The sequence below is a fragment of the Cornus florida genome, unplaced genomic scaffold, assembly GCF_030987335.1.
Source record: "Cornus florida cultivar Cherokee Brave unplaced genomic scaffold, ASM3098733v1 CherokeeBrave_3.0.0_Hap2_Chr05, whole genome shotgun sequence".
In the NCBI taxonomy this organism is placed as follows: Eukaryota; Viridiplantae; Streptophyta; class Magnoliopsida; order Cornales; family Cornaceae; genus Cornus; species Cornus florida.
This window is the reverse complement of record NW_026775575.1, coordinates 68753201-68776415: the sequence shown is the minus strand read 5'-3', so window position 1 is coordinate 68776415 and position 23215 is coordinate 68753201. Positions and strand designations below refer to the sequence as shown.

At 34.6% G+C, this 23215-nt stretch overlaps 2 long non-coding RNA genes across 8 annotated transcripts; one reads left to right on the top strand and one right to left on the bottom strand.

Annotated features, from left to right (window-relative positions):
* Positions 1–2570: 2570 nt before the first annotated feature.
* Positions 2571–5465, top strand: LOC132306737 (uncharacterized). 4 transcript variants are annotated; one of them, XR_009482083.1, is made up of 3 exons: positions 2571–2706; positions 3837–4017; positions 4277–5465. It is a non-coding gene; the product is annotated as an uncharacterized LOC132306737 (long non-coding RNA). The 4 variants fall into 4 exon arrangements; XR_009482082.1 differs by having other exon boundaries at positions 3711–4017; XR_009482081.1 differs by having other exon boundaries at positions 3200–4017.
* A 9876-nt stretch (positions 5466–15341) lies between these two features.
* On the bottom strand, positions 15342–22510 carry LOC132306736 (uncharacterized). 4 transcript variants are annotated; one of them, XR_009482077.1, is made up of 6 exons: positions 22268–22510; positions 22036–22088; positions 21866–21917; positions 18975–19042; positions 18644–18698; positions 15342–15732 (listed from the first exon to the last, which is right to left on the bottom strand). It is a non-coding gene; the product is annotated as an uncharacterized LOC132306736 (long non-coding RNA). The 4 variants fall into 4 exon arrangements; XR_009482080.1 differs by having other exon boundaries at positions 18975–19031; XR_009482079.1 differs by lacking the exon at positions 18975–19042.
* Positions 22511–23215: the final 705 nt, after the last annotated feature.

Sequence of the window (23215 nt, the reverse complement as noted above, 5' to 3'; positions counted from 1 at the left end):
ACATATGAAGAAGCCCAAACAGCTTTCTACAATGTGGGTAAAGCCTCACAAAGTTTTTATAAATTCCATCAACGTTTAAAGGAACCTATAGAGGTAACCGACTTCTATAATCCTAGACTTCCATACAAGTTTTATGAAGAAATTAATAATGTATGGAAAATGCATAAACTAGAATGCAATAAGAAATTCAGGCAACATCTGAGTAATCTTACTACATTCATCGCTGAAGAAACAGCTATGACTGCAGAGTTTAAAAAGCTTTGTATTCAAATCTGTCTTACCATTGATTGGGAAAAAGATTTTTCAGATGATCAAATAAATTGTTTTTTAAGACTTGCCCAATTAGTGGGAGAACAAGATTTCCCTCAAAATACATTTGCTAAAATCAATCGTATTTGTCTTCTTGGAAAAACAAGAAACAATTTTCCTCCTGAAATTTCGAGAATAATCCTCTCCAAAACAGTGTATCATTCTATAACAATAAAAAACTTCTATTTAGAAAGTCATGAAGAAATTAATACTTTCGACATGATATATAATGGAAAAAATATTCCAAAGTTAACTTTGTTCATTGTACCCGGTTTTCCTTGGTCAATGGAACCAATTGATTGGGGTGTTGTCAACAAAATTACATTCACCTCTCATGACTGTACCTCATGGCAAGATTTTCCCGTAATGATCAAAGCCATGATCTATAAAGTTATTGCTCACTAGAAGGTCTGTCGCAGCTTGACTTTTGGATTTCCAGCACCATCGGATGGCGTGAAATGACAATTTTTTTTCAACCATATCAAATTTGGTATCTCAAGTTAACTGATAACGACGAGTTCGAACACAACCCAATTCTGAACTCTCAAGAAATGGCAACAAAAGTAGATCCCTACTATCTTGTTGTCCATAGCTTCATTCATCTCCGAGATAAAGCACGCAGAGCCTTAAACGGAACCTATGAAGCTCCTCCACTAAAAAAGATATGCGATGAGAAAAGACTTTTCATCACTTCACTAATTATGGATTATCCTAATTACTGTGAAGATCATATCACCATAGCATATGATTTTCTACGCGAAATTCAATACAAAACCCTTGTTTTACCATTTATAAATTTTTATCCGTTTAAAAATGAAAAATAGGCGAAAGAATAGAGAGGAAAAAAGATAAGTGAACTATTATAAAAATTTTAAATTAAATATTATTTTAAATTTTAAATTACAGTGTTATTCTCTATAAATTACTACCTCCGTCCCAAAAAAAGAACCGTGTTAGTTTAATTTGTGAGAGTCACGGTTTCTAAAAAGTAACACTTTTTATAGGACGGAAGGAATATAATATTATAAATATTATTAAATATAATAGTAAAAATAATAAAAAAAATATTAATTTCTTTTCTCTTAACTAATATAATAAATTATTTATTATCTTCTCTACTCTTCAACCCAATAAAAAAAATAAAAAATAAAAAAAAATAATTACACAACCTCCTTATTGCCTCAGATCTTAATATAAGCCTAGAGAAAATATATTACAAGACAAATATTAACTTCCCATCCACCAGACAATTATTACTTGGCTACTGAGATGGTAAAAGTATTAACTTCCTATTCACCAAGCAATTATTACTTGGCCACAAAGATGGTAAATATTAACTTCCTATTAGGGATGTCAATTTTTACCGCCCCGTCCCGTTAATAACGGATATGGGAATACTTTTTATACCGTTGGAGCGGGTATGGATACAAATTTTGTATCCGTCGAGAATCACGGGGCGGGTAAGGGTTCAGTATACATATCCTAGGAGCCCCGCCCCGTTAAGCATATAACTATATTTAATATATATATATATATATATATATATAACTTATTTTAGCGACTTACCCAGTTATTCATCTCTTACAATCCTAATTTGGGATGTAAACTTGGTATTAAATTTGTTGATGTAAACTTGGTATTAAATTTATTTTTGTTTTTGTTATAGTGGAAGTTAGAGCTTAGAACTTCTTGTGATTTAGTTGTATTAAATTTTTATTTTTGTTTATTATGTTCTCTGAATTATGTTATGTGCATGTTATTTTTTTATTTTTGTTGCGATACATAATTTCATTTATATTGTGCCATTCCCAGTCTTTCCACATATAGCAGTAGCTTAAGTTCCAAAAAGTGAGAGAAAAAAATTTGTTAGTGGGGCAGGCACGGGGGCACAGTATTTCCTAACGGGACGGGGCTGGACATGAAATTCCAACCCGTCGCGAGTCTCGGAGCGGGTATGGATATTAAAAGGGGTGGGACGGGATTTAGAGAAACCCGCTCCAAACCCGCCCCATTGCTATCCCTACTTCTTATCCACCACGCAATTATTACTTGGCCACAAAGATGGTAAATATTAACTTCCTATCCACCACGCAATTATTACTTGGCTACATATGGTAAATACTAAAGTTTGTTCGGCTACATATGGTAAATACTGTATAAACTTCCTCCACAACGGGCAATTATTACTCAGCCGTGACTCGGCAATTATTGTCCTGGTCGAAAAGTGAATTGGTTTTCATTTTTAAAGCATCATCCAACGGTGATAGTTTGAGTCGGGGTCAATCGTTTCTGCACATGTCGGTGAGTGCGATGAAAGAAGTATAGACCCCAAATCGAACGATGTCCTCACAGCCGGCAGTTCGTCATCAACAATATTCGCCATCTTCATTTTTTCCGGTGAGTTACACCTCTCTACCTCTCTATCTCTCTCCATATATACATATATGTTCGTGATCCAATCTTTCTCTCATGCATGCCACTGATTTATATCGATTTAAATTGATGTATATCATTTAATTTTTTGATTTCATTGATTCGATGCTATTGTAGTTTTGTTTATTCATTGACACAATGTATTATGAAAAAGGGTTTTGGTAAGTTTTATAATTGATAACTATAGCTAGTGTTTATATATTCTCTCCATTTTTTTTCTAGTGGTCATCCACTAAAGCCTGCAGATCACTGTTTTCTTTCTAAAACAGTGGTAATTTTTTATTTATTATGAGAAAATAGGATTCTGTTTGTTCATTAATCATTAATATAATGAATGTATTTTGAAATTTTCTAGTGGTCATTTACTAAAGCCTGTAGATCTGAGGTTTTCTTTCTAAAACAGTGGTAATTCCTTATTTGTTATGAGAAAATAGGTTTCTGTCTTTTCTGTGAGCAGTACGTCCATTGAAAAGAATGGGATGCTTGTCCAAGATGCGGCTAAAATAAGGAATATTTGCCGGAATCAATATTGAATTCTTTAGTCCAAGACATTGCTACACCATACTCTTTCATCACCCATACACAATAATAGTTTCCAATGGTACTCCAATGATAATTCATCTGGATCTATGTTATAGAAAGTTATTCTAGGAACTTAGCTACATGAAGACTTAGCGGACCACATAATTTAGATGCACAATCTGTATGACCTTAAAATCATTCGTCAATGGATCAAGCCCAAACCCAATGTTATACATAAATGGACCATGTGACTGAAATGTGACACGAACCGGTGGAAGGGCCATCAACTTTTGAATCAATGGGTTCCATAGATAAAAGTCATTGGTAATAGCAAAGTGATTGTCCGAGAGGCATATAACCCCATTACGATTATCCTAAAATAATAGATTGCAAAGTGAAAGCTGGAGCTTTGTATATTCATCAAACATTCAATTATCATAATGCAGTGAGTAATGCTAGAGTATGGCATAGCGACAACTTGGACTAAACATTTCAATATTGATGTGAGCAAATTTTACCAAAGCGTAGTTGTTCTACTGACAAGGGATATTTGGCATCTTGTGATTTCGAAGGCCAGCGAGGACTTTGGAATCTCAAAATTTGTGGCTCTAGAGATTCATGGTATAAGGACTCGTTTAATGCAAATGCTTACACGGAGAGCCTAGTTTTACATGGGTGAAACCACCTGTTTTGCATGGAGAAGACAGTGAAGCTGATAAAAAATCCGAGAAAGAGAGTCGAAAAGCAAAGGAGGTAATAGCATCAAGCAAGGTTCATAATCTCATTAATCTTTATATCTTATATTTATCTATTGCTAACTTCTGTTATTGCTACATTAGAATGTCAAAGCTCAACCTAGCATTTTAATACTGTCTCTGTCAAGATTTCTCTAGTAGCTAGGTAGCATAAACTTAAAACCTTTATGGTCAATTACTGTTTAATTTTTAGCATCTCTAGTGGAACAACTCTTATTATACTAAATCTTGATTTCTTTTCATGCCTGAAATGGTAGATTTTTCTTTCAAGGTCACAACGTGGCTGGTCTGGAAAGCCAAAATACGGAAATGATGAGAGGTGAACTTTCGAAAGAGTAGAAATGGCATGTAATCTCTATCCCTGCTTCTAGTTAGGTTGACTCTATTTAGAGTGTATAAATTGTATATTGATGTAGTTTAGAACTTCCTTTGGGAAGATTTAACTGAATCATGATGCATGGAGAATTTACGCGTTGATATAGGTTGTAGATGTTATGCTGATAATATTGCTCATCTTTTGATGCCATTATATCTTTTTAAAACCTGTTATGAGGGATCAGCCACGAGTTTCCAAGAATATATTTTTGGGTTATGTTGTTGGATTCCTAGCCAAGCATTTAGAACTACTAATCTGGATATGAGTGGGAAATTGTAACTATCTTTTTAATTCATATTCTTATCAAGAGGGCTCCCTCTTGGCAAGGGCCATGAGCTTTCCCTTGGTAAGTATCTCAAAATTTGTGAAACGATAGACAAAAGGTCAATACAATGATCAATAGACAGAGCTTACTGCCCTTGTCAAAAGGAGACCCATATTATAGCTTTTTTCTAGAATATATATATATATATATATGTATATGTGTATAAATGTTCATGACCTGCAATACAGTATTACTATAATTTAGTTAGTATTGGTACTCTGGTGCTGCATGTTTGCTTCTTGAAGTAAGGTGCTGTTTGTGCGCTTGATACTGTGATTTTTTCCACTTGCAATATAAAACTTTATATTAATCATAAGCAACATTACATTCATCATTCTCCACATTTAACAACCAAGTAGGAATCACATCCCACTCCACCAGCATATGACACTCCCCCAAAACTCTTTATCCAAAGAGCATGAACTACCCTGTTACACACTCTACATCCATTGCAGCACTGTCTCCCCATGATGCTGCAAGAGTTTATCAATATCTTCATAAACTGTCACTAAAACAGCCTCTGAAACAAACATCTTCATCGTAGTTTAGAACTTAAAATGAAGTAATCTTTTAAGCGAGAACATTTCATTTAGCATTGAACACTAATCATTGGAAAAGAAATTTAAAAAAAAAAATTAATTTGCATTTGGCACTTATTATTTTCAGCTCTTCTTTTTTGATAAACTACTTCTATGGACTTAGAGAGAATGGAACTGTGCATTTATATTTTTATTTTGATTCTCGTTTCTACAGGTTTTTCCTCAATGATGACGTCAGGGTCGGAGGGAATTTTTTATTTAAAACTCTATTGATGGTATTGATTTATGTTTATTAATGGTATTTTTGTATAGAAAAATTAAAGTTGGCCCCCTCAAAATTTCCTTTTTATGGTTATTAAAGATGGTTTGAATGAACCCTTTTAGTGTTGCTTTTAAAAGTCTAAATGTAGTTACAACATATTTATTAGAACTCTATTCAAACACACGCACACACACACATATATTCATATTCATATACATTGCTTTTTATGCTTCATATACATATACATTACTTTTTATGATTTAAAGGAGAAGAAAAGCATGCTCGAGACTTGACGCACCTCATTTATCGCTGCTTTTAAAAATTTAAAAATTGTAAAAGATGTATTAATCATTGTAATCCTTGATAGCTACAACATATATATTAGAACCATATTGACACACACACATATTTATATACATATACATTATTTGTTGTGATTTAAACGAGAAAAAGGTGTGCTCGACACTTGACACACCTCATTTATCGTCTATCAACTATTCTTAATAAACAAAAACAAACAACGTGCAACCCACAATATTTTATGTGGTTTGGCCGAGCTGGACCTACTACTATGGAGATAAGAAATTTCACTGTAATGAATCAAGACATATACAATTGTAGAGGATGCCCATCCATTTATTTTGCATCTCTCTACTCTCACCCAGTCTCCTCTCTTCTCACTCACTGACTCATCCATTCTTTTTCTTTAACTACTTTCTCCACTCAACTTCAAATGTATTCCTACTTCCAAAGCCTCTATTTTGGGAGTAAGAGAGAACCCACTCTTTACGCTAGTGACAATCGCAAGATTAATGATTTAGAGGGGTAACTTTGTAATCTCATTACACTAATGACAATCGCAACAGTAATATAATTTTTTTATGGCAGTAACTATCAACTAACAGTGTGAAGGTTAACACAAAAAGTTGTCAAGCTGTTTTGCATGTTTTGTTGATAGTTGAACTGTACTGTATTGTTCCCTATTGCATATTAAGCTGAAGAATCCTATTGATCAAGTGTATGTTGATGAGAAAAAGCTCCGTAAACACATGTAAAACTTTGTCAATTTAATTACAAAGGTGACAGTTTAAAATTGAGATTTTTGGCTCTAACATTTTATTAATCTTTATCTGTTTTAAGATCTTAAATTGTTAATCTCTCCCAGGCCCAACTAACTTTCCCTCATTTGGATAGCAATAGCAATTTCCTTGTTCTTGAATTTACTACCCACCACACCACACTGACCTCAATAAATTTATTTGTAATATCTGTATGTGTGTGTTTTTTTGTGTGTGTGTATATTACACACGCATATATACAAAGATCTTATAGGGGTAAGGATATGGTGGTTAGAAGTGTGGGCCTGAGCCCAGAGCTAAAAAGATGTCAAAGAGTGGGCCCAAGGGTGTGTGTGTATGCACAACTTAAATTAAGAATGGTGTTTGTGAACTTGTGAAATAGAAAACACTTGCTACAATGAAAACTTTGTTGTTTTGTGTTTGATTCAAACCATTTAATGTTTCTGTCATGTTGAATGCCAATCAATTTGTTAAGTATAATCCATATCACCGAGTGGTACACTCCATTTAAAATAAAATATAAAACTTTTTATTTGCATTATTGGTAGTTTGACTCATTTTATTCTTTTGGCAGTAAAAGAAAGACTAATTTAGTGCACAAAATTTTCGCCAATGCATGATCTAAGGGGTGTCACATGTAAGGGGTGTCACATGTACGCAATTTTACTTATGCATCATTTTGTTACAAGTTATAAATGCAAGGCTTTCCCTCCATTTCCATAGAATATGTATTTTCACAACATTTTATATTTATAATTCAGCAACTAACATCAAATTGAATATTTATTTTCCTCATATTATGTGATAAAGTAACTTAGTGAGTGTAAATGACATATATGATATACTCAAACCATCCTAATTGCATCACCGACCTACTATAATTAGGTATTCGAAGATTTCATTAGAGACTTGTAACGCGTTATGTGAATTATAATTAGGAATGGCAATGGGATGGGTATGGAGCGGGTTTGTTTAAATTCGTACCCATCCAGGTTAAGCATGGACAAATTCATACCCACTCCATATTTATAACGGATTTTAATTTCACAATTCATACTTGCCCCGTTAAGAGATGAGTGTACCTGTACCCGTACCCGTGGAACCAACCCTTCTAATTGATTACTATTCAAGCCGAGACTCCTCAAATTGTTGCGCTTTGAGAAATTGGCTGGAATTGAACCATGAAAGCATTCGCAAATCTAGCAATACGAGCTCACTGCCCAAACATTGTGGAAAGATTGGACAACGACAAAGGCAAGGCCCCAGCCAATGAATCATTTTGTACGCAATTTTACTTATGCATCATTTTGTTACAAGTTATAAATGCAAGGCTTTCCCTCCACTTCCATAGAATATGTATTTTCACAACATTTTATATTTATAATTCAGCAACTAACATCAAATTAAATATTTATTTTCCTCATATTATGTGATAAAGTAACTTAGTGAGTGTAAATGACATATATGATATACTCAAACCATCCTAATTGCATCACCGGCCTACTATAATTAGGTATTCGAAGATTTCATTGGAGACTTGTAACACGTTATGTGAATTATAATTAGGAATGGCAATGGGATGGGTATGGAGCGGGTTTGTTTAAATTCGTACCCATCCCGGTTAAGCATGGACAAATTCATACCCACTTCATATTTATAACGGATTTTAATTTCACAATTCATACTTGCCCCGTTAAGAGATGAGTGTACCCGTACCCGTACCCGTGGAACCAACCCTTCTAATTGATTACTATTCAAGCCGAGACTCCTCAAATTGTTGCGCTTTGAGAAATTGGCTGGAATTGAACCATGAAAGCATTCGCAAATCTAGCAATACGAGCTCACTGCCCAAACATTGTGGAAAGATTGGACAACGACAAAGGCAAGGCCCCAGCCAATGAATCATTTTGTACGCAATTTTACTTATGCATCATTTTGTTACAAGTTATAAATGCAAGGCTTTCCCTCCACTTCCATAGAATATGTATTTTCACAACATTTTATATTTATAATTCAGCAACTAACATCAAATTAAATATTTATTTTCCTCATATTATGTGATAAAGTAACTTAGTGAGTGTAAATGACATATATGATATACTCAAACCATCCTAATTGCATCACCGACCTACTATAATTAGGTATTCGAAGATTTCATTGGAGACTTGTAACACGTTATGTGAATTATAATTAGAAATGGCAATGGGATGGGTATGGAGCGGGTTTGTTTAAATTCGTACCCATCCCGGTTAAGCATGGACAAATTCATACCCACTTCATATTTATAACGGATTTTAATTTCACAATTCATACTTGCCCCGTTAAGAGATGAGTGTACCCGTACCCGTACCCGTGGAACCAACCCTTCTAATTGATTACTATTCAAGCCGAGACTCCTCAAATTGTTGCGCTTTGAGAAATTGGCTGGAATTGAACCATGAAAGCATTCGCAAATCTAGCAATACGAGCTCACTGCCCAAACATTGTGGAAAGATTGGACAACGACAAAGGCAAGGCCCCAGCCAATGAATCATTTTGTACGCAATTTTACTTATGCATCATTTTGTTACAAGTTATAAATGCAAGGCTTTCCCTCCACTTCCATAGAATATGTATTTTCACAACATTTTATATTTATAATTCAGCAACTAACATCAAATTAAATATTTATTTTCCTCATATTATGTGATAAAGTAACTTAGTGAGTGTAAATGACATATATGATATACTCAAACCATCCTAATTGCATCACCGACCTACTATAATTAGGTATTCGAAGATTTCATTGGAGACTTGTAACACGTTATGTGAATTATAATTAGGAATGGCAATAGGATGGGTATGGAGCGGGTTTGTTTAAATTCGTACCCATCCCGGTTAAGCATGGACAAATTCATACTCACTTCATATTTATAACGGATTTTAATTTCACAATTCATACTTGCCCCGTTAAGAGATGAGTGTACCCGTACCCGTACCCGTGGAACCAACCCTTCTAATTGATTACTATTCAAGCCGAGACTCCTCAAATTGTTGCGCTTTGAGAAATTGGCTGGAATTGAACCATGAAAGCATTCGCAAATCTAGCAATACGAGCTCACTGCCCAAACATTGTGGAAAGATTGGACAACGACAAAGGCAAGGCCCCAGCCAATGAATTGTAGCCCAGATCCAAGATGGTGAGATCGGTACGTAGGCCAAGCTCAGAAGTTATTGGGCCTGTGAAACTATATGTTCTTCTATAGTAACAGAATTTTAGCTTGGAAAGCTTCTAAAAATTCAATGGCAGTGGCCCAGGAAAAGAATTTATGCTGAGACCAAGAATTTCAAGCTCGCTTAAATTGGTGAACACCCATTCAGGTATTATGCCAGTGAAATTATTTTGAGCCAACCTGAGTTGTATCAAGTTCTTGCAACAATGCAACTAGATATGAAATCTGGGAATTCCAAGGTAAGTCGATTTACAGAAAAGCTAAGATATGTGAACGAGGGCATAGCTGAGAATTTTGACCAGTCTGGAGTTTCTAACAAGTTAGATGCCAGGCCAGTTGCAAATGTTTATGACATTGCCAACTGACCATTAATCAAGGGAAGAAGACGAAGATAAGTTGTTCTTCCATTAGAGAAGTGCTTCTGTTTCTGGTCTAGTTGAAGATGATGTGATCTTCAATGGAAACAAACAAAGAAAGCGGATATGAGTACGAAAAATATAACACCATCTAGATGTCATCATGCCTAGTTTTGTTTAAGGTTTCATGTAACTGGTTCACTCTCTTATAGGCAAAGACTCGTGAGAGAGCCACGTTTGGAGTTAGATGCGACAAAAACTTAGACTGAGTTTGAACAATTAGGAAGAAATCAGGGAACTTAAACAAAGCCTGCTTTCATTTTATTATATGCAATAGTAAACCTAAAAAGATTAGGGAGAAATCAAAGAATGGGTCGCAGTTGCATCTACCGGAACTAAAATTGCCCACAATTATGAAGAAATCATCAACGTCTACCAAAAAGAGGTAGAACTTGAAAATGACAATCAAATTATTTGCTCTCGTCATAACATTAGAGAATTTTAAAATGAAACCAATATAGAGAATTGTGAACAAAATGAACATAAACTAATGTGGAGTGAATTATTATATGAAAAATTAACAAAAACAAAGTTTCAAGGGATTGGCCTATGTGCAGTAATAGTTTGTTTATGCTGGTTCAAGATACAAACCAAACTTCAGAAGCCAAACACTATTCTATCGGCCGGCCGTTCACAGAAAATAAAATGCAAAGTCAATGAAATGAATGTGAATGTTAATGAATGCAATAAGGGTAATGCCCGAGCCTGGAATACATTGATTCTAGAGAAACCAGCTTTCTTAGTATGTTGTTAAAATTGGGGAGAGTTTATGAAATCTTAGCGGAATACATTATACAGAAATTTATTACCACTGAAGTGAAAAGTTACATGCATTTGGATATAAATTATCACTCGGATTAAGATATTCAAGTTTTGCACACCCACATTGGTGAAAACAGGATGTGCGCTACTCTTTTATAATGATCCACATCCTGTTTTCAATGGTTTTGATTACAATAGCAGTCACTTTTTTAATATAGTATATTTGTTCTTAAGAGGTAAATTGCATAACTGGTTTTCTGTTTTATGTTGGTCATTATATTTGCAGTCGAGAAACAGGTGCTTTAAATCGAATTAGATGGTGGTAGCCGTGCAATAAATTTTATTCTTTCATCCATGCTATTCAGCGTTGTAACCACCTTCTTAGAGATATGAATCTCTAGCATTTATTGTTTTTAATTGGCATAATGTGTAGTGTGTTATGAATGGCAATTTACTTCGCGGGGCCGGTACCCGCCCCGTTTAAACTGGTTTGGGGGCCGTTTATGGAATTTGGGCGGGGATGGGTTTGAGGGGAGACAACCCACGCAGGTTCGGGGCAGGGGCGGAGAAGAGTGCCCCGCACCGCTCCATTTAGGTTGCTAATTAAATTAATTTCCTATATATATATATATATATATGTAATACTACAATAATGGAACCCTAAATCTTTTGTTTTCACTCTTCAGCCATTTCTTCATCCTTTGTAGAAAGATTAGCTTATTTTATGTATCAATTTGGGGTTCTATTATATTGGAATGATTCAAATGAAAGTGTATTTGACCAAAATAAAAAACACTGGGGGAAAATTTAAGTGAGTGTTTAACTGGGGTGGGGCGGGGAAACCTAAATAGGGGCGGGAATGGGGTGGGAGGGTACCCCGTTTAATCAGTTTTGGATGGAGATGGGGCGGGGAAAATTAATCGGGGCAGGGGTACCCAAACCTGCCCCGTTGCCATCCCTAAGTGTGTGTGCGTACATATACAAAAGAGAAGCTGTCCTGGATTCTATTACTTCTGCATTTTGCCATCCTAGAGAAAGAGTTGTAGTGTCGGTGATATGGGCTCTTAATTTCCTGCTCGCGCTATAGTTTTTAGCTCAATATTTTTTTATGATCACATTTCCCTCTTCCTGAATATAAGTTCTACATTTTAACTTGTGTCCTTCTAGATATCCACGGTATCAGCTATACTGGCATACAAATTTGGAGCATCATTTGCATGGATCACTTCTCATTCACTTCTATATTCACGTTGAGCGTAACCCAGGTACATCCATCCTCTGCAGATCATTTTCCTTCTTTTGTTTCTTTTTGCTCTCTGTGGGGTGGATGGGTAGGGGTTATACTTTGCAATTTCCGAAAAAAACCTATGTCAGCACATTGCAATTTTTTTTTTTTTTTCCTAGTTGGAAAACGCACACACACTTCCTCCACTGGGGTTCGAACTCCTGACCTCCCTTTGAGAAGTAGGAGTTTGGTACCGCTACGCTACAGACCTGTTGCAATTTGCGTTTATCTTAAATGATAAGACGGAAACAGTTCAAATTATCACTCAACATTCATCATTTTTGTAACATAACATAATTTTATTCAACTTACATAGGATTTTATTTATTTATTCATTTTTATTATTCAGTATTCAAATACTATTTGACAAAGTCTAAGACAGGACCCTTCTTTTTTTTTTTTTGATGGAGGGGAGGTGGATAAAAGATTAGTTGGTCTGAAACTAACTAACTGAATTTGGATATTTTGGGAGGAAAGAGCCACTGATTGGCCTGAAGTTGTGTTTGAGGTGGACTTCTCTCCCTGTTGGTACCTGTCATAGCAAAGAAACAGGCACACACAAAAAAGGAGAAGAATACAATTAAAAACAAAGCAAGATCAAATCCTTATTTACAATTTACCTTACCGGGGCAAAAAAGCATTGAATCCTTACTAGTTAGGGGAGCCAAATGGCCTGAAATACAAGAGCAGTCAACGGTACGATGAATCAGATCTATTTTGTTGAAGAGAATATGGGGAAAAAATTGATATAATTGTTCATTTAGGAAATTTAAATGGGCTTATGTGTCTGTTTGATATTGAAATCTGGACCACAGCAGGCTTTAACTTAGAAAGGCCACAAGAATAAAATTACAAGGCTAAATATTAGGATTGGCATATGAGAAGTCAACTAAGGAGCCCACGATTTTGAGGATGGTATATGGATTTCACAATGATTATATCCTCATGGAATTCTTGGTTCGTCGAATCCGTATGCCCCTCTATGTGGGCTTGAACTCTTGACCTTCTACTTCAAAAGGTGAAGAAGTACCACCATACGGTTTAAATTTTTATATTATTTATTTATGTTTACTTTGTCCTCTTAAGTTGGTGGAAATTGTGCTGTTATACATTACCCCGAGCCTTTCCCTCCATATATCTTCTCCAGTGGAGGACTAAGTTTAGGAAGGCCATGAACAAACCTGATAATGATGCAAGTAGAAGGGCAATTGATTCACTCATCAATTATGAGGGGAAGTATTTGTTTATCTTCCATGAATATCTTTCTTTTCATGTGACATTGATTGCTCTATTTTCCTTGTCCTCTCCTATTCTTTCTGGTTCTTTCCTTCTTTTTTTGATAAGTAAGATTGTATAAAAAGCGATCAAAAGGGGACTGAATCCCACGAGAACTAAGGTTCTTTCATTTTCAGATTGTTAAATATTTCAACAATGAGAGTTACGAAGCTGAAAAATATGATGAGATCTTAAAGTGTAAGTTGTTTAGTGTCTATAGAAGTTGCTCACCATGATTAACTATGGCTGAATGGTGGAATAGGAATTGCATACTAAATATTAGATGAATTGCAAAACAGGAATTATGTAGTCAACGTTAAGTGGTTTAGATAAGGTTGTTGCTGAACTTGCTGCAATTGTTGTTTTCTAATGTGCATAGATGCAGATCCATGTGCTGATACATGCTTATGTAATCAAATTGAGTGGGTTTTGTCACCTAACCAACCAGATAGGATTAGTGGAATGATATTTTGGATAGAGATTGTCATTGTTATGGTTTTCCATCATGGGTTAAGACTTAAGACCTTTTTTTAGTATTCTTCTTCACTTTAATATAATGTATAATTCAAATTAATATTCTGTAATTCTTGACACACTGACAAATATATATATATATATATTTGATGATGATGATGTTTTTTTTTCAGGGTATGAAGATGCTGCTTTAAAAAATGCAATGTAGCCTTGCCTTTTTAAACTTTGGCCAAAGTGTGATATTTACCACAGCTCTTTCAGCTGCTATTGTTTTGTGTTCACAAGGAATTATGAATGGCGAGATGACAGTGGGTGATTTGGTAAAATTGCTACTTAACTAGTCTTTCAACGTCTATATCCTTAAATTGATTAATAGTGGTCAGACACATAACATATCATCTTTGGTATGCATAGGTTATGGGCTCCTGCTCCAGCGATCTCTTCCACTCAACGTTCTTGGCAGTGTAAATCGTGAGACTGTACAGAGGTTTCAGTTACTCTAGGTATTTTTCGAGCTCCCATGTAAATCATCATTGCTGTTTCAGATTCAATAAATCCTGTTAAGTTTATGTTACTCAATTTTTGCTCTGCTGGTCTGTAGATTAAATTAATTGATAGCGTGGTTTGCATTTATTTCATGATATAATGATTTGCTATGTTTCATGAGAAACAATTCAGAACCTGAAAAGACACTGAAGATGTTTCATGAAGTACCTTTTGTTTTGGCTGAATTTTCTTTTGTTCATTTATCCTTATTCTTTATGAAAGAAAGAAATGGGAGACACCACTTTTCCTTTCTTAGAGATGTCTCATCCATTTTCTCTGTCCTCCCTTCCACCCATTTTTCCATCCTTCGTACCAAACAAAGCATAAAAGAATTGTTCGGCTCGCTTGAAAGCGTCGATTCCACCCTCCAGAATGCGTGGAATGGTGGATGGTGGAATAAAATAGTGTGTGGGCGTGCCAGGAACTGTAGTAGTTCCAAAGTAAAAATCCGAACAGTTATCCAGTTGAAAGGTTGTAAGGAACAGACGATTGTACGAAGGTCTGGAATGACCACCTTCGAAGGGACTTTTTTGCCTTTGAACAAGGACTTCAAACTATTCTATGGTTAATGGAAATGAAGACGGTACTATTGAAGTTGCAAGGCTAGTAATTAAAGTAATTTAAAGTGCAAGACTGGAAATTAAGATAATTGAAGTGCATGACTGGAAATTTAGAGACATGGAAATGCAGTTCTTAGCTAGAAGAAATGGAAAGAGTGCTGGGCTTAACTCAAGCATTATGAGAATTCATTGCTGAAATGAATACTATATGGAATAGCAAAGTGTTGAACTCAACTTAAAAGAAATGTAAATTCATTGTTGGAATGGAAATACATGAACTAGCAAGGTGCTAGGTTTAGACACAATGTAAATTCATTGCGGAAATGAAAGGTAGCAAAGATGCTGTATTGATGTGTTGTTTGGGTTGAGCAGGCAGAGTTTGCAAGTTAATCCTTAGTGCACTATTTATAGACTTCCTTGCATGCAGCAACTCAGATGTGGCGACTACAACAACTTCCATTTGGCCTAATCCGATGCTGCCAAGTGTCCCATGTTGTTCTCGGCAGTTCCTTTTATTTCGGCCACCATCTTCTTCCTCCTTCCTTCTTGCTATAGATTCCTTCTAAGGTTTCAACTTGAACCATGTATGATACCCCTCGGATCTGAGACACGGGTTGATCAGGCCCAGGCCCAACCCCGAGGGAATATCAAACAATTAATATTTTAACGAACACAGAATACAAAATGAAATATGAAATAAAATAATAAGCTGAAAAAAACTAAAAATAAAATCCTTATAATGTAATTGTTAAAATCCGATAATCCAAAACTCCATAAGTTTAACAATTCGGGAATCCATCCAGTGGACCCCTTATTAACAATCCCAAAAGAAACTACAACATCTGAAATAGAATCTAAAGCTAAACATAGGAAGGACTCCTCTGTAGTCGGAGGAATGAATGTCTGTATCTGCTCTGCACATCCAAGCTCTAACCTTAGAACTGACGAACACTTGAAAAATAAGAGTGGGTCAGACCCACATGCAAGTCCTATTCTATTACGATCCAAACAGTAATCCGATACGCAGATACATCTTAGATAACCCAACAATATCTAGAGTAGTCCATATATGTATATATATAGTACACACTATAGGATGCTCGCTAGTCCAGTAGGTCTATCTCAGCTTGAGTAGAGATACCATGCAAATCGCACATAATGTGGTCATGAGTACCTAGACCTACCAGGGAACAAAACCTACGTCCAGTTATCCATCTTAGGCAATATACGCACTCTAACTATGGTTCTGAGACTCAAGCTCATACTATGGTACCATATAATAAATATATAAAGTCCATACTCCTAATACAAAATATCATCCATCTGTATAGTGGTCTGATATATGTATAACAAATCCATCCTGAAACCACAGAAGGTCATTCAATTATATTATTGATAAGACACAAGTAGGAAATGGTCTTAACCTATATGGTTAATCCATACCAGGGAACAATACATATGTCCAATTATCCATTCTAGGCAATATACGCGCCCTAACCATGGTTTTGAGACTCAAGTTCATACCATAGTACCATATAATAAATATATAAAGTCCATTCTCCTAATACAAAATATCATCCATCTGTATAGTGGTCTGATATATGTATAACAAATCCATCCTGAAACCACAGAAGGTCATTCAATTATTTTTTTGATATGACACAAGTAGGAAATGGTCTTAACCTATATGGTTAATCCATACCTTAATCCGAATTAGGTAGGATTTAACTTCTTTGGTTAATCCGTCCCTAGAATACTACCGTCCCATACCGGTGCATTAATCCATCTAGTCCAACAAATGATGTAACAAAAATATAACACATCAATTAATCCAGAAATAATATGATACAGCCTTAAACCATACAATCCATACTAAGTGATGCACAAATAAATAATACACCAATTAACCCATACCTAGCATGATATAAATCATACGCATAACCATTTGCCTTTACTTAAGCAACTATAACAATTTAAATAGCACGTAGGTTAGCTTACAGTTCACGAAATTAACCTACATCTCAGATAAATTGTATACACTCCTAATCATGAATAAAAACATTTAAACATATAATACAACTGTTAAACAATTAAATAACTAACCATCCCTGAAATAATTTATAAAAATTATTTACAAATCTGTATTGTCCAATTCCTTAAGCATAAGAAGTGTATTATGCATTCTAGAACCTTCCAAGGTCCATTTAACCCATTTAGATTAATTAGAATAGGTTTCAAAATAATTCTGGGTAATTAAAATTAAAATCCAGGTCGCGGTCTAACTGAGCAAGCTGAATTGCCAACTTAGCTGGCTGAGTTTCCAACTTAGTCGGCTGAGTTGTCAACTAAGTAGGCTGAGTTGCCAACTTAGTCGGCTGAGTTGTTGCTGAAGTCGTCTTCTTCGTCTATTCAGCCTTTGTAAACCCTAAAACTTTATTATTAAGGCCTCTAAGCTTCAACCTATGTTCCAGACGTCCATACTAAAAATTTTAAGTGTTTTAATAGGCAAAGATTTAATTTAAACAACAATTATGCATAAAAAATTCCAACATCATTCAAAATAAGAATATGAAACTAAAATCACACACCCTCTGTTTTAGTCCAATTAAGCATGCATAATTATTCAATTTTAGCATTAATTAAACCCCTGGAGTCTAGCTAGGCATGTACAGAACACAGATTAAAGGGAAAGAGAAGAACAGAAACTTGCATTTGATTTCAGTCCAGAAATCTTAAACCTCCGTCTCTGAGTTTTCTGTCAACGACCTAGGCTACCGTTCAACACCTCCGGTGCTCATGGTTCAACCCAGAAGCACTCCACTCTTTCCTCCTTGAGCCTCTCTGTAAATCACTCAAGTTCACTCTCTGTTTTTCTGTCTCTCACAACTCTCTGTTCGTGGTTTATGTGTAAACCCTAGACAGAACATCTTATACATATATATATATAGGCATCTCCAAAACCCTAATCCTCCTAGAAAGAAATCTTAAAAACCCTAAGTTATATTCTAGTCGGCCTCCATGTTAATCCGAAAAACTAAAACCTAAATTACACATTAACCAAACATAATGTAAACCAACTCACGTATTTAACTTTTAGTCCATTTAAAATAAAATAAAATCTAATTTAATAAACCACTAAAATAAATAAAATCCAATTAAATAAACATGAGATTAAATAATTAATCAAATAACATAAAAGAAAAACCACATAACACAAGTAATTTAAATAATGCACAATTAATAAATTAAAACTCCATTTAAAATAAAATAAAATCTAATTTAATAAACCATTAAAATAAATAAAATCCAATTAAATAAACATGAGATTAAATAATTAATTAAATAACATAAAAACAAAAACTACATAACACAAGTAATTTAAATAATGCATAATTAATAAATTAAAACGCAATTCAACAATTAAATAAATTTCAAGATTATCCTTTTAAAATTAGAAGTATTACATTCTTCCCCCTTAATAAAAGGAATTCCGTCCTCGGAGTTCGTTCTTACCTTCTGTGATACCCCTCGGATCCGAGATACGGGTTGATCAGGCCCAGGCCCAAATCTGAGGTAATATTAAACAATTAATATTTTAAAACGAACACGGAACACAAATTGAATTACGAAATAAAATTTAAAAGCTGAAAGAAATCTAAAATATAAAATCCTTTAAAATTAAATACTGAAATTCCTCAACATCGTAAAGATCAAATAATCCAACTCCAAAACCTCCAAGGATACAACTCAGAAATCCATCTAGTGGACCCCTAATAAGAAAAATCTCAAATTGAACTGCAAATCTAAAAGGAATCCATAACTAAGTTATGAAGAGAGATCTTACGTCGTCGGAAGAATGAGTGACCGTCTCTGCTCAGCACGAACAAGCTCAAGCCTGGAACTGACGTACACCTAAAAAATGTGAGTGGGTCAGGCCCACGAACAAGTTCTATCCTACTGCAATTCAAGCAGAGATTCGATACGCATATATATTCTAACCAACTCAACAATAACTAAATAGTCCGTAAATATATATATATATATATTCACACTACAGGACTTTCGCTTGACTACAGGCCCGTCTCAACCTGACTAGTAGGCACCATGCAAAGCGCACTTGAGGTGGGCATGACTACCTAGACCTAGTAGGGTACACATCCAACCATCATAGCCAGCTATGCATCCCAATACATATATGCTCCATAACCAACGACTCTGAGACTCAGGCTTATATCATGGTATCATACAAATATATTTAAAATCCTATCATATCCATTCATAAGAAGTCCAGTCGGCCATTCAGCTTGTGCAGCTTCTTTGACTCAACATAGATAACAAGTAATCTAGCTAGTCATTCAGCTTGTGCAACTTCTTTGACTTAACATAAATATAAGTAGGATTTATTTATAATCCATTCCCTTATTCCAATACAGGTTGGATTTAGTATTTTGAAACTATACCATTCTTGGTATGTCACCGTCCCATATCGGTGCATACAATCCATCCGTCCAGAAGTTGATAGAATAAAAAAAAATTATAACTTTCAACTAATTTATACAATCTACAATTGATAATAAAACATTAAGTATAAACATCAATTGTTCCATATTAAGCATGATAACATTTTGTAGATTAACAGGCTTATTCGATACTACTCCGCAAAATCCAATAATTGACTCTACAAGTCATATATGTAAACCAATTATTTCAAAACAACCATAACAGAATATAAATGTTCACAGGCTTATTTTTATAACACTGGAACTTAATTTAAAACAAATCATCCATGAGAATTGCTATCATAAAAGTAAGCAACATAAAATCCTTTCTTTCCGGAAACCGTAAACCAACTATGCTCCAAATAAGCATACTATATTATATATATCCACATGCTTATTTTTATAACACTGGGATAGATTTAACTGTAAATTTTATTACTAAGAATTGCTATCCTAAACTTTAAGCAATTCGAAATCCTTCCATCCAGAAAAATAAATTGATTTACTTAGCCTTTGCTTACCGTTGCATTAAACAAAGTTGCTCTATTTTACATAAATCTTCTCTTAGGGATTTTAATCAAGCTTAGACCACCTCCAAACACCTCAATATAGCTTCCAACAGAAATTGAAAATTCCAAAATCCAAGTTCTGTAGCCAACATAATCGCAGAAAAACTGAAAAACGCACACCCGAGGGAAGAGCCTACTCTACCAAAAGAAGAGACTGCTCTTCCCATCTTGGAGCCGGCTCTACTAAAAGAAGAGCCTGCTCTTCCCATCTTGGAGCCAGCTCTACTAAAAGAAGAGTCTGCTCCAAGACCCTTAGAGCCGGCTCTACTTAAAGTAGAGCCTGTTCTTTGGCTCCAAGAGCGTGCTCCTTCAACCTGTGAGCCGTTTCTCTTCCTGTTCTTCATCGTTTCCAACTCCGGTGAGTTTCTGATGAACTAACCTTCATCCCTAGGGTTCCTAAGTGTTTTAATTAGATTCCAGTACGCTCAAAAGCCATTTAAATTCCTTATTCAATCAACGATACTAATTAATCATGAATTATACCACAAAGAATTTAAACTGGAATAATTTCCCCATCCTGAACGTATTGTTCAGGTGATCACCCACGCGAACCATATTCAATTTAATGTTATCCCAAGGTGTTCCAGAACTGATTAGACCCCTTTATTTATTAATTAACATGAATGCAATTATATGATATACAAGAAAACGTCTAACCAACAGTATATAATTTACCAATATCGATAGTTTTAACACAACAGAGGCATGGAAAAATTCAGTTTAATTTTAATCCTTATATTATTCCTGGAGTTGTATTAGACATATAAAGAACACAAGCCAAAGGAAAAGAGATAGGATTAGAACTTGCCTTTAGGTCTCAGTTTGAAAACTTACACCGTCGCTTCCTAAATTCTCCGGCGAACTCCGACTACTGGAAACCTTCCTCTGCTCTCTCTCTCTGCCTCCACAGACGTGTTTGGATTCTAAAAACCCTAGGTAGAACCTTATTATGTATTTTTATAGGTTTATACAAAACCTAAATTCAATCCAAACCCTACAATGAATCCTAATCGGCTCATAGAAAACCTAAGTTATACTTTCCGTCGGCTACCACTACGTAACTTCAAAACCTACCCTAAGTAATGAACGTATTTAAAAACTTTTATATTTCATTGGTTGTTACTTTAATGTATCTAAAGGATATGAGATATTGTTGAGCCTAATCATATTCATTTTGAAAATAATTTCTTTTATAGTTAAAGTATAATTAATGAATTTGGAGTGCAGTGGACTTGGAAAGTTGGAGATCAATTCAAGGTAAGTAGAATCAACTTTGTCGTTATACTCCCATTAATCGATCTTCATCCTTTTATACTCCCATTAATCGATCTTCATCCTTTCTCTCTTGCACAAAAATATTCAATTTCTTAATGAATTGAGATATTTTCCTATACAAAGTTTTGTAGAAAAGTAATGACACAAAAAGTGATCCACTTTTGTTGTAATTTTAGTGAATAGCATATAATAAGGACTCTTTATGGATAAATATAATATAATGAATAAGTATAACCCAGAAAAGCATGAAACTTCAGCATATATTCATCAACGCATGTCTGAAGAGGGGAAAAAATTTTATACACAGAATATAAAATTAATAAACCCTAAAAAAATTTGCATGTATATATATATGGATGCGAATTACAAATAGATATGAATAAATTTTGAACCTTTTTTGAATTCAGCGGTTGAAATCAAAGATCCAAATCCTCCAACCTCGACCTGGATTTTGATTGATAATTTTATTGACGAAACTAGGAACAATAATTTTCCCAGCAACGCAAAACAACTAAAATCTGGAAACCCAATTTGTAAAAGCTACGAAAATAGATAGATCTACCTGAAATGTGGAACGATCGCAATCGAGGCTTTGAAGTCAATGGATATAATAGACTGAAAAAAATATTTCAATCAGAACCATAATAAGAATCATAAACCAAAAATCAGAAAAACATAAAGATTATTTTAGTTATGGAGATTTCCCTAAATATATATATATATATATATATATATATATATATATATATATAATATCGACAAAGAGAAAGCTTCAAGAGAAAGGGGGTACTTACCACCAAGAGAGAGAGGATGAGTAGGATCCGTGAGGGGAAGAGAGAGAATATGAAATTGAGGTACTCTGAAACGCAGGTGGAAGAAGTGCTTCAGCTGAGAAATGGTGGTGGAGAGAGAGGGATGGGAGAGAGAGAGAGCCTACGATGAGCTAAAGTAATGGAGACCGAGCGTGAGAGATCGAGACGGAGCAGATCGAGATAGCAGAGAGGAAGAAAAGGCTAAATCAAATTGAAATGGGAAAGTGGAATATAGTGTTTTAATGGAACAAAAGAAAACGACGCAGTTTAGAAATGTAATATTCTACATACATAAATAAGCGGAGGGAAAAAGTGGAGGGAAAGAGAAAAAATTGGAGGGAATGGAAGGGTCCTATACCAGCGCTTTTCCTTAAAGTGCCAGTACTGTAACATCATTACCATTGCTTTTTCTTAAAGCGCTGGTACTGTAAAACCTATAACAGCGCTTTCTCTTAAAGCGCTGGTACTCACCAACACCAGCGCTTCAATAGAAGCGTTGATTATAAATGTGTATATATAGTATAAATGACCTAATATTTTATGAAAAAAGTTGAGGAAAACCAAAAAAACATGTTTTTAATCTGATTAAAAATGAAATGGTACCCTTGGAATTTTTAACCTTAAATTTTATTAAAACTGTATTATTTTTATTTTGATACTTAAAATCTCAACCAAGTATTTCTTAACTCTTTTTTTTTTTTTTTTCACTTTAAATTAAATCCAATTTCATTAAAAAGTATTAATGGACATTGTACTTGAATTTCATTTCATATTTTTATGGTCGATAACCTTTGGGATTTTCAATCTAAAAAAATGTCATTAAAAGTGGACTACAAAATGTGTACACACTCTTGGAATTTTTAACCTTAAATTTTATTAAAATTTTATTATTTTTATGTTTAATGCAAAACTTTTGTAATTCTTGAAATT